This window comes from Erinaceus europaeus, chromosome 1 (genome assembly GCF_950295315.1).
Source record: "Erinaceus europaeus chromosome 1, mEriEur2.1, whole genome shotgun sequence".
Lineage (NCBI taxonomy): Eukaryota > Metazoa > Chordata > Mammalia > Eulipotyphla > Erinaceidae > Erinaceus > Erinaceus europaeus.
Window position 1 is genome coordinate 101,002,126 of NC_080162.1, and position 10,823 is coordinate 101,012,948.

A 10,823-nucleotide genomic window follows, 5' to 3' on the forward strand; every position below is an offset into this window, starting at 1 on the left:
AGATGGGGCTCACTTTCCTGCATGCTCCTTTCAATTCATACCAAGTGATATTGCATCCACTGATCCCAACCTAATCAATGCAACAAGTACCACCTCAGCATGCTTCACTTCAGACTGTGTCCAAAGACATCAAGCATGGAATGTCAACCCTTCACCTCATTACTCAGGTGAGACCTTTCCTTTCATAGGATTCTCTAATTCCATTCCAGGAGGTTCATTTCCTAACAAAGTCCTAAAACCTAGATATAAACCAGGTCCCATGAGCTAGAGCATATGTTCACATATATCCATAAATTAAGGCAAAATACATACCTGACAGCAAAAATACACAATAGTCTGCAATGAGTCAGTATAAAGTTCATAGTGAAATAGTGTCTACTTAGACTTAAATACCCTCCTCACCTACTTCCTATTACATTTTTCTAACTCACTGTCAAGCTATCCTTACCAAAGCAAGGACTGCAAAAGCTGAATAAGGGCAAGAGACTGGCATATTTTAAGGATGACTCTCTAGTCACTATCAGGCCTCCCCATCAGCTGGAGCCCTATTCAGGGAGTCCTGAGATTCCCAAACAGACTTGATAGGCCTAGATCTCAAATAAATCCCTCCATTGTTATCAGTCACCTCTATCAGGAACAACACAATAGACCCCTTTATGCACCCCCATAGGACCTTGCCCTTAACTTGGATCAACAATGGTGAGAATCTTCCAAGCCCCGAAGGGAGGATTGACAATATACTCTATGCTACACCTGAGGAAAATGGGTCCTGATATTGGGGCAGCTTTGGAATGTTCCCACTTATGACGACAGAATGTTACCTCAAATCTACAGGGATCCTGAGGTCACATAGGCTCCTAAGCTGAATACGGGCCCCAGATCACATCAAATCGATAGGGTTTACAATCAACAATATTTATACCCCTTTCCTATATTAAGGAGCTACTCTTCCCTGATCCAGCTTTCTGGTCTTTCTGCCAGCCATGATATCATCTCCCCAGATAATAAATAGGATCCACCCTCATATCAGATTTCAGGCTCAGGCAAAAACAAAACAAAACCAAAAAACCACACACACTAGTATAGCCATAGGCCCTTTGGAATATAACTAAAATATGCCTACTAGCTATCTACAATATGGAGAGTCACCCCCCTCCAACTCTTCATCTGCACTATTCCAACCTTTAGGTTCATGATTGGTCAACACTTTGTTTGGCTTTGTATGTTAAGTCTCTTTTCAATGTCCAGGTTCCAGATGCTAGCATGATGCCAACCAGACTTCCCTGGACAAACAACCCCACCAATGTGTCCTGGAGCTCTGCTTCCCCAGAACTCCACCCTAGTAGGGAAAGAGTGAGGCAGCCTGGGAGTATGAATCAACCAGACAACACCCATGTTCAGCGGGGAAGCAATGACAGAAGCCAGACCTTCAACCTTCGGCATCCCACAATGACCTTGGGCCCATACTCCCAGAGAGATAAAGAATACGAAAGCTATCATTGAGGGGATGGGATACAGAGATCTGGTGGTGGGCATTGTGGAGTTGTACTCCTCTTGTCCTGTGGTTTTGTCAATGTTTCCTTTTTATAAATAAAAAATTTTAAAATAAAAGAATACAGCAGATGAGATTTTGAGATCTTCATGTTGAAAGAAGCTAGGAAGTATTTTAGGTTTATCCCAAGGGGCCCATGACTTTACAAATTTTTGCCTGAGCTGAACAGTTAACATGCAGGTGGACTAAAAGTATTGTCTGGGAAGACAGTGTCAGAATTGCAAATGGGACTAGAAAGCTAGATAAGGACAGAAAGTAGCTCCCAAATATAGGGAAAGTATATAATTACCATTAACTGTAAGACCCATCATAGTCATATATTTTTATTACTTAAATTTTTATCTTTTAAAGTAAGTAGACACTATTTCAAGACAATTAGGACAGATTTCTGAATTTATGCTATCATAGACACTGTAAGTTATTCATCTTCAGTGCATCTGCCAGGCAATTTGATATAATACTAAGACAATTTAAGCATCTCAATTTCCTTCATATAGCAATTATTTAATAAGTGAAGCAAATTTTAAGTCATATCTTTCCTTATTTATTCATAATTTACCAATCAATTGAAGTACTTTCTTGTAAATTCAACCATAATATGATAAGTGCTTTAATCAGATAGTTTAAAGTTTAATCAACTCAGATTTCTATATCTATAGAAATGTTTTAGTAATTTAAATTAAAATCACCTACAATAGTTCACTCATTTCTCTCAATGGTATTTGCTAGTTCAAGGAGGGAAGAAAGTCATGGGGTTCGCTTTCAATAATTTTATATTCAATTGATTAAAAGTCATTTTCTCTAAGCACTGCATAAACTGCATTTTTAATCTCTACAGATTTTCATATTGACAAGAGAGAAGAATAGGAAACTTACTAAATAGGAGCTCCAGTGACACAGTTGGGTAATGTGCAGTAATTGTACAGGAAACAATAAATAAAACTGAACAGAATTGTCCAATGTTATTAATTATTTCATCTCCATATTTAAGTATATAATTTCACAGCTTAAAAACCATCAGATGAAATTATAGTCCCTATATTTTTAAATGGCAAATAAATTTGAGTTCATTAGAGCTCATATAATCAAGTAAATATAAACATTTTAAATTGTGTAAATTTGGAAAATAATCCATTGAGTTATAAATATTTATTAGATCACATGTAATATACAATGATATATATATATATAGAGAGAGAGAGAGTTACTAGAGGCAAAAAAAATCTACTTAATCAAGAAAAGATTTATACAAACATTTCTTGGTGCAAAGTAATATCAGATAGAGTGAGTTGACTGATTCTTCCAATCATATACTCTATTAACACTTGGAAAATAAAGACTATTTTAAGAAAAGGTTAAGAGTAATCTGTAAGTTCTATTTGCTATTAAACATGTACTTATCATTGACATTTTAAAAGTATAGGAATGTGTAGAAAAAACCACTTGCAATGTTAATATCCAAAGATAATAACTTTTAGCAATTTGACACACACATACATATATACCTACACATATTATACAAGGACTTGCAAGCATAAAATTTGAATGGGGTTATATTTTTACTACCAAAAATATACAACTTCCTACACAGTTTTTCACTGAAATTATGCCATAATTTTATTTTGAGATTATAACTAGATAGCCAAAATATGTTTATTATTAATAATTATGAATTATCCTTGAGCAATAAACACCATAAGCATAGGCACTAAGTCTGTTTTATTCATATAAGTGTTAACAAATATGTCATAATGTAACCATTTTCCTCTTAATTGGCATAGATGTGGTTTTCAAATATTCAGTACCATAAGTGCATGAGTTTTCTCAGTCTTTTATTTTTGCATGGCAGTTGCCTATTTTCTATTTCTCTCCCATCCTCCCAGGGGTTCTGATAACTCTGAGCTTCTGTGATATAGATTCAGAAGGAAAAAATGAAGTTGGAATATGAAGAACAAGAAACCTGTGGACAAGGTCAGGAACAGTTTTTCTAAGAATTTTGGAGGACAAGATATGGTTATAGCTGTGTAGAAGAACTACATGGAAGAGAAAAAGTATTTTAAGTAGTCAATGCCGCATCCCCCCCCCTCCCCCGAGTGTTACAAAATGCAAATATGGGGTGGGGGCACAGGCGGGTTAAGCACACATGGCACAAAGCACAAGGACCGGAATAAGGATCCCAGTTAGAGCCTGTGGCTCCCCACCTGCAGGGGATCCTTTCACAAGTGGTGAAGCAGGTCTGCAAGTGTCTATCATTCTCTTCCCCTCCTCTCTGGATTTCTCTGTGTCCTATCCAACAACAACAAAAAAGCTAACAACAACAAGGGTAACAAAAATGAAAAAATGTCCTCCAGGAGCAGTGGATTCATAGTTGCAGGCACTAAGCCCCAGTAATAGGCCTGAAAGAAATATATATATATATAAATTGAAGTGAATTTTTGTTTTTTGTTTCTGCCTGCCCAAACTCATTCTTAAGTCTTTGGGCAGTCTAACTTATGAAACAAACAATCTGTCAAATCTTAGTGACTCAATATCATTAGAATTTATTTCTTGCTCATGTCACAGTCCAATGAGGCATTAAGTCTTCATTTAATGACTTAGGAATTCAGTTCCTTCCATGTGGTTGATTAAATATATCCAAGGGTATCTTGCGCCTACCACCTCCTGCCTGGAGATGAGGAAGCAGACAGTACCCAAGACTACAAGTCTTAATGGTTCAGAGTTGAAGGTGGCATACATCATTGTTGTCACATTCTGTTGTCCAGAATTCAATCATGTAGCCATCACCCAGCTGCAAAGGAAGTCAAGAACATAGTTTACTGTGAACTAGAGAGAGCCAGTCTCTGCTATTTATGTTCCCCTGGCTTAACAGCATACACAGGCTTCAAGATTCTATTCAAAATCTTCTTCCCAGGTATTTAATCTAGAATAAAATGAAAAAAGGAGGGAAAAAATTGGGGGCTGGTTCATCCTGATGGTACCTTGTAATTACCATTTGTTCATTCTTGTACCCATCTTTTACAAGAATGAGATACTCTATTTTTCCTTCAGGTTTATGATCTAGTCACATCCTTCTAATAAAATCCTTTGCTACGTAAGATAATCACAATCAGGTTTTGTTTTATAGTCAAAGGACCCCAACTAATAGTGAATTTGAATTATCTTTAACAGGGACATGGAGAGAAAAATGAGGCAGTTGCATGTACAGGAAGAAAAAGTTTACTTAGTTAAAGAGCTAAGACTCTGGTGAACAAAAAGAGAGGGCATAGCTAATGGCTAATAGAATCAAAGGCCACAAGAGTTGGCTCTTATTAAGATAAGGGAGCAGATACACTAAAATTCATGGGCAGATGATGTGGACCAGATGTTCAAGTAGCAGATGTACTTGTTCTGATAATGGAGTTCATGCTAGCCAAGATCCACCATTTTTGTCCTGTTATCTAGATTTTGCCACCTAGGAAGATGTTGTTACCTATGTGCCTGCAGTCAAATCATATATGTTCATTTGTTGATGTTTACTTGGGAAAATGGCTGCCACTGCTTTGACAGAAGTGCCTCCATGCTGGATTGTCATCCTTCTTGTTCTTCAGCTTCCAGCATCAACTCTTTCCTTCTGAATCTGCATCATAAAAGCTGAAAGTGTCATCAAATAAAATAGAACTCCCCTGGGAAACTGGAAGAGATAAATTATTAATCTATGTTTCTTTGTTCATATCACCTTCAGATGATGGTTTTATAAGAATTACAGAAATAATGTTGTGACTGACTTTAACATAAACTTTTACCTTATTCCTGAGTATTTTCCTTAATCAAATGTCTAAATAAAATATTTCCAAAAGGTTTTATTACCAATTATGCATTTTAGAGACATCTATATAATTTTCTTCATATTGTAATCACTATCTTAGCTTTAGGAAATTATGCTTTCATCTTTTTAAGCTATAATAAACAATCTAATGTTAAAGTTAGGTTGAGCAGTGGTACACCCAATAGAGTACACGTGTTGAGGAACTGGATTCAAGCCCCCAGTGGCCACCTGCAGGGGGATGATTCATGAGAAGTGAAGCAATGCTGCATATATCTCTTTCTCTTGTTTTCACCCCTTTCCCTGTTAACTTCTGTCTCTACCCAAAAAATACATAAATAAATTAAATATTTTAAAAGGAAACTTTAGAAATTATATATTTAATTAGGTTAGGCTGGTACATATAGTCAGGAGTGAGGAAATTCTTCCAGAAATTTCACATACAGTATGAGCTTTATGGAAAATGCTGTCCTCATTTGCAATAAATAGGAAAAGTGTAACTACATTGCTAATGCAGCTTTTTGCTGCATATTGATTTTTAGTTGTGATCAGTTCAGAACTTGGTTTCAGTGGAAGCCACTTGTAGTCCCCTTTCTCCTTTCCTTAATCTCCTCTCACTTCAATTTTTTTCTCCTCCTATTTCTTAACATTGTGATATTTCTTTTTTTTTTTAAATAATTTATTTATTTATTCATGAGAAAGATAGGAGGAGAGAAAGAACCAGCCATCACTCTGGTACATGTGCTGCCGGGGATCAAACACAGGACCTCATGCTTGAGGGTCTAATTCCTTAGCCACTGTGCCACCTCTGGACTACAACATTGTTGCTGGGAAATTGTGCAGATGCAGTCACATCTGCCATGTTGTGCCCTCGGGGCATTGTCAATTCCCTGCGATAGTTGGAGTGCTTTGGTTACTCCTCCCCCTTCCCATTCTCATGAGAGTTATTATCCTACCCTGGAGTGCTATGGTTACTCCTCCCCCTTCCCATTCTCACCAGATTTATTATCCTACCCTGGAGTGCTATGGTTACTCCCCCCCTTCCCATTCTCACAAGAGCTATTCCCATAAAATCCCTCCTTATTCCGCCCCTTTCTCTCTTGCCCACCTTTCACTTTGGTGATTAGACACAGGGAAGGTTGCTGTGTGAGGCAGCCATTTTTGCTACCTCCACGTGGCCCAAACTGCTGCTCTCTCACCCAACTCTGAGGTGCCAGTGCAAATAAAGGATTGTGTTCCCTTTCTGCTCCAAACCTCCTTTTTCTGCATCCCTCTGCTGCAAGTGACACCTGGCACCCAACATGTCCCGCACTCATGCCCCACAGGGCGGCCTGGCCTGAGGTCCAGAAAAGCCACCCAGACACAGGTAAGTGGCAGCCGCCTGACTCTGCAGCCCCGCGTTTCCCCCCACCATGGGACTTTTCCCGCTTTATGAGGAGGTGTCCCAGACATTCTATTCTTTTCTCATGGGACAGGCTCTCTATCTCAGAGACGCTTTACTGGGGGCTGTACTGGGGGCTGCACCATGGGTTATCTTGGCTATGTTTGTAGTTTTCAGGATATATATAAGGTGCCCTGCCAAAGTTTAAGAGATCTTGAGGCTGAGATACAAGAGTTAAAGAAGATGTCTCAGCGCTTAGCCACCCTAAGCCTTCTGTATTTTGCCCCGAGTGTTCTATTTCAGCAGACACATGTTTGGTTTCTCTGGCAGCCGCTTCTCCAGCAGCTTCCACTTCCGTGACTCCTTCACCTGCTGATACCTCATCATAAAACCAAGTCCACACCTTCCCGGTAAATGTGGCCCCCCATAAACAAAACCCTCAGGTGTGGGACCCATACTCCTCCAAAGAACTCAAAGAAGCCAGACAGGCAGTGAAGGACGGAATCCATGCCCCATGGAACAAGTCCATTTTATGAGGCTTTTTCCAACACCTTAATAACCCCCAAGATTGGAGGGACTTAGTCCTTGCTGCACTCCCAGACACCCTCTACTTGCAATGGGAGGCATGTTTTCATGATGAATGCTCAAAACAATCCCAGAAAAATAGAAACAGCTACAATGGAATTTTGATGCACTGTTTGGAGCAGGAGAGTTTGAAACAGGAATCCAGCAGGCAGAATCCAAGTTTCCAGTCAGTTATTTTGAACAGGTATGCATCTGTGCAGCACAAGCATGGGAGAGGTTAATCCCATCCACAGGAGAGGCCTCAGTCCCCATTAACTCCCTTCACCAAGAAACCGATGAATCCTTAGCTAACTTCATTATCAGGGTGCGGTCAACCTTAGAGAGATTTATAATCCTGAAGTCCGCACTCTCCTCATGCATTCTATTGTCTGGGATGGCATGAGTCTGCTATTCCATCAGGCATGCCTCAGTCTTAAACACCAACACACAGATAATTGGATTTTAGCGACACAGGAACATAGACCAGGCTCTTATGGGGTACCCATTATGACACAAGCTTATGCAGTTACCCCATATAATCAAAAGAAGGACTGATTTCAGTGTGGTCACCAAGGGCATTGGCGTAACAAATGTCCAGATAAACCATGACCATGCTTCCAGTCAGGGCATCCAAGCCTCCAGTCAGGGTATCCACACCTCCAGTTAAGGCAACCACGCGTCCAGTCAGGGCAATCCCACCTTCAGTCAGGGAGCCAGAGGCCACGAACACTTTGTCCTAGATGTCAGAAAGGTTTTCATTGGAGAGATTGTTGGTCCAAGTTTCATAAAGATGGCATGCCCCTGAATGGTAAAAATTCAGGGCCTTAGATTTTGTGGACCACTCCTCTCTTAGAATGAGATCACCCTACTATGACAGTAAAGATTGGCAATATTCCTTTTAAATGTTTGATTGACACGGGGGCAGAAAAGACGATTTTAAGGCAAGCAGAGGTTCCCCAGAATTGGGAAATCCTCCCAGGACCCCGTTTACATGGACTTGGAGGGTTGACCCAAGCCTTTCTCACACGAGATTTGCTCATGTGGGAAGACCCTGAAGGGACTACTAGACACTTCTGCCCTTTGGTAGCTGATATTAGCACCAACCTACTGGGCAGGGATCTTCTGAAATGTCTTGATGTTAGGATATCCACAGATGACTCTACAGAGCATAACACCCGCTCCTGTGAGAATAGATCTAATCAGCACCCCCAATACTAACTGCCACTGTTCTTAACCACACTCCCTGTTTAGACTGGCTTTATAATGAGCCTGTCTGGGTGTAACAGTGGCCTTTGCCTAGGGATATGCTAGAAGTTTTATAGAGCTCGTCCAAGAGCAGTTGTCCTTGGGACACATTCATCATTCTCAAGCCCATAGAATACTCCTGTCTTTGTGATTAAAAAGCGCTCGGGAAAATGGCGCCTCCTCCAAGATCTCCATGTGGTAAATAAAACCATGCAGGTCTGGGGCTCCCCCCAAAGGGGTTTGCCTCTTGCTTCTGAAATTCCCACAGGGATTCCAATGAGATCTTGATATACAAAATTGTTTTTTCTCTATTCCCTTGCATCCACAAGACTGTAAATGTTTTGCCTTCTCTGTTCCTTCTATTAATAATGCCAGCCTTGCCGATAGATTTGAATGGGTGGTACTACCCCAGGGCATGGCCAATAGTCCTACAATTTGTCAAGAGGCTGTTAAATCTGCCCTTTTTCCATATATTCATAAGGGCCTTAATGTTTTTCACTACATGGATGACGTCTTAATATGGGGAGAATTAGATACAGATCTCTGTGCCCTCTGTGATTTTCTCATTCCTGCCTTAAAGAAAAGCGGCCTTAATGTAGCTCCTGAGAAGATACAGCTAATTCCTCCAATATCTTTCTTAGGTTCAGAGATTTCTCTAATGCAAATTCGTCCCTTAAAACCTAGTGTTACTTTTCCTTCTAACCTTACTCTTGCTTCTTTACAAAGTTTTCTTGGAAATTTAAATTGGCTTAGGCAGTATCTTAATCTGCCTACTAGCTGCCTCCAACCACTGTTTGACCTGTTAAAAGGAAACAAACAGCCCTCCTCAAAATGTATGTTAACTCCCAAGGCCTCCTTGACACTGGAAAGGGTTAACCAGGCCCCCGAGGACATGCACCTTGTTCGATTCTCCCCCACCTCTCTGGTAAACCTAATCTTTAACTCCACCCCCACAGTAGTGGGGGCACTGTGGCAGAACCATGGGGTTCTCGAGTGGCTTCACAAGCCAGTAGGTAGAGCTCCAAGACTTCTCACTGAGATAGACACATTAGCATTCATGGTTCGCTAAGGAAGAAACAGGTCTGTGCAGGTCTTAGGGAAAGAACCAGATTTAATTATTCTTCCTTTTTCTCTCACAGATACAGAATGGCTAATACGCCATCATTCCCGTTTTGCCATAAGCTTTATGGGGTTTCCAGGACAAACAGATAACCATTTTCCTTCTAATAAATTGATAGCTTCTTTACCTCTTTTGCCTCTACTCATACCTAAACTTTTCTCTCGAGATACCATCCCTTCTGCTCCTACAGTCTTCACTGATGGTGGAATATATGAGCCGCTGCTCTTATATATTACCCAGACAAACAATACCCTAAACCTCTCTTTACTGAGCTTCCTGATAATTCCCCTCAGTACAAAGACTGTATGCTGTTTTCCTTGCATTAAAAGCTGTACTAGAATCCTTCATCCTTTTTTCTGAGTGTGTATACTGTTAACTTACTTCCATGGCTTGCTTGTTCTTATGTGAAAATTGATGACAACCCACTTTCCCCTCTCTTGATTCAAATCGCCTCTATGCTCTGTTCTTGAACCCAACCACTGTATGTTCAACACCTTCATTCCCCACAGCCCTCTTCCTGGTTCCCTGTCTGAAGGGAATGCTGCAGCTGACCACCTTGCTTCCAGAGGAACTCTCCTAGTCTCTGTCTCTGATCCTGCTGACTTTCATTCCCTAACCCATGTTAATCTTAAAGGCCTTCTAGCTCAATTTCCTGATGTTCCTTTACCACAGTTGAAACATATCCTTGCTACATGTTCTTCCTGTGCAAGTCTCATAAAAACACCTGCTATTCAAACTCTTGGGGTTAACCCCCGAGGCTTAAAAGCCAATGCTCTTTGGCAAATCGATGTCATCCACATACCAAACAAAAATATGTGTTTGTCTCAATTGATACCTTTTCTAAATTTATGTGGGCAACAGCTCAGATGGGAGAAAGCTATAAAAAGCTTATAAGCCATATGCTCTCCTGTTTTGTTGTAATGGGCTTACCTCTTCAACTGAAAACTGACAATTGAAAGATGTTTACCAGCAAACAATTTAAAGATTTTTGTTCCTTCTGGAACATTACTCATACCACAGACATTCCCTATAATCCACAGGGACAAGGCATTGTCGAGAGGGCCCATCAAACCTCAATAAAATAAAGATAAAGGAGGAATGTACTCCCCCAATATCCAGCTAGCAAAAGCCTTAACTACATCAAATCTCTTTAATATTT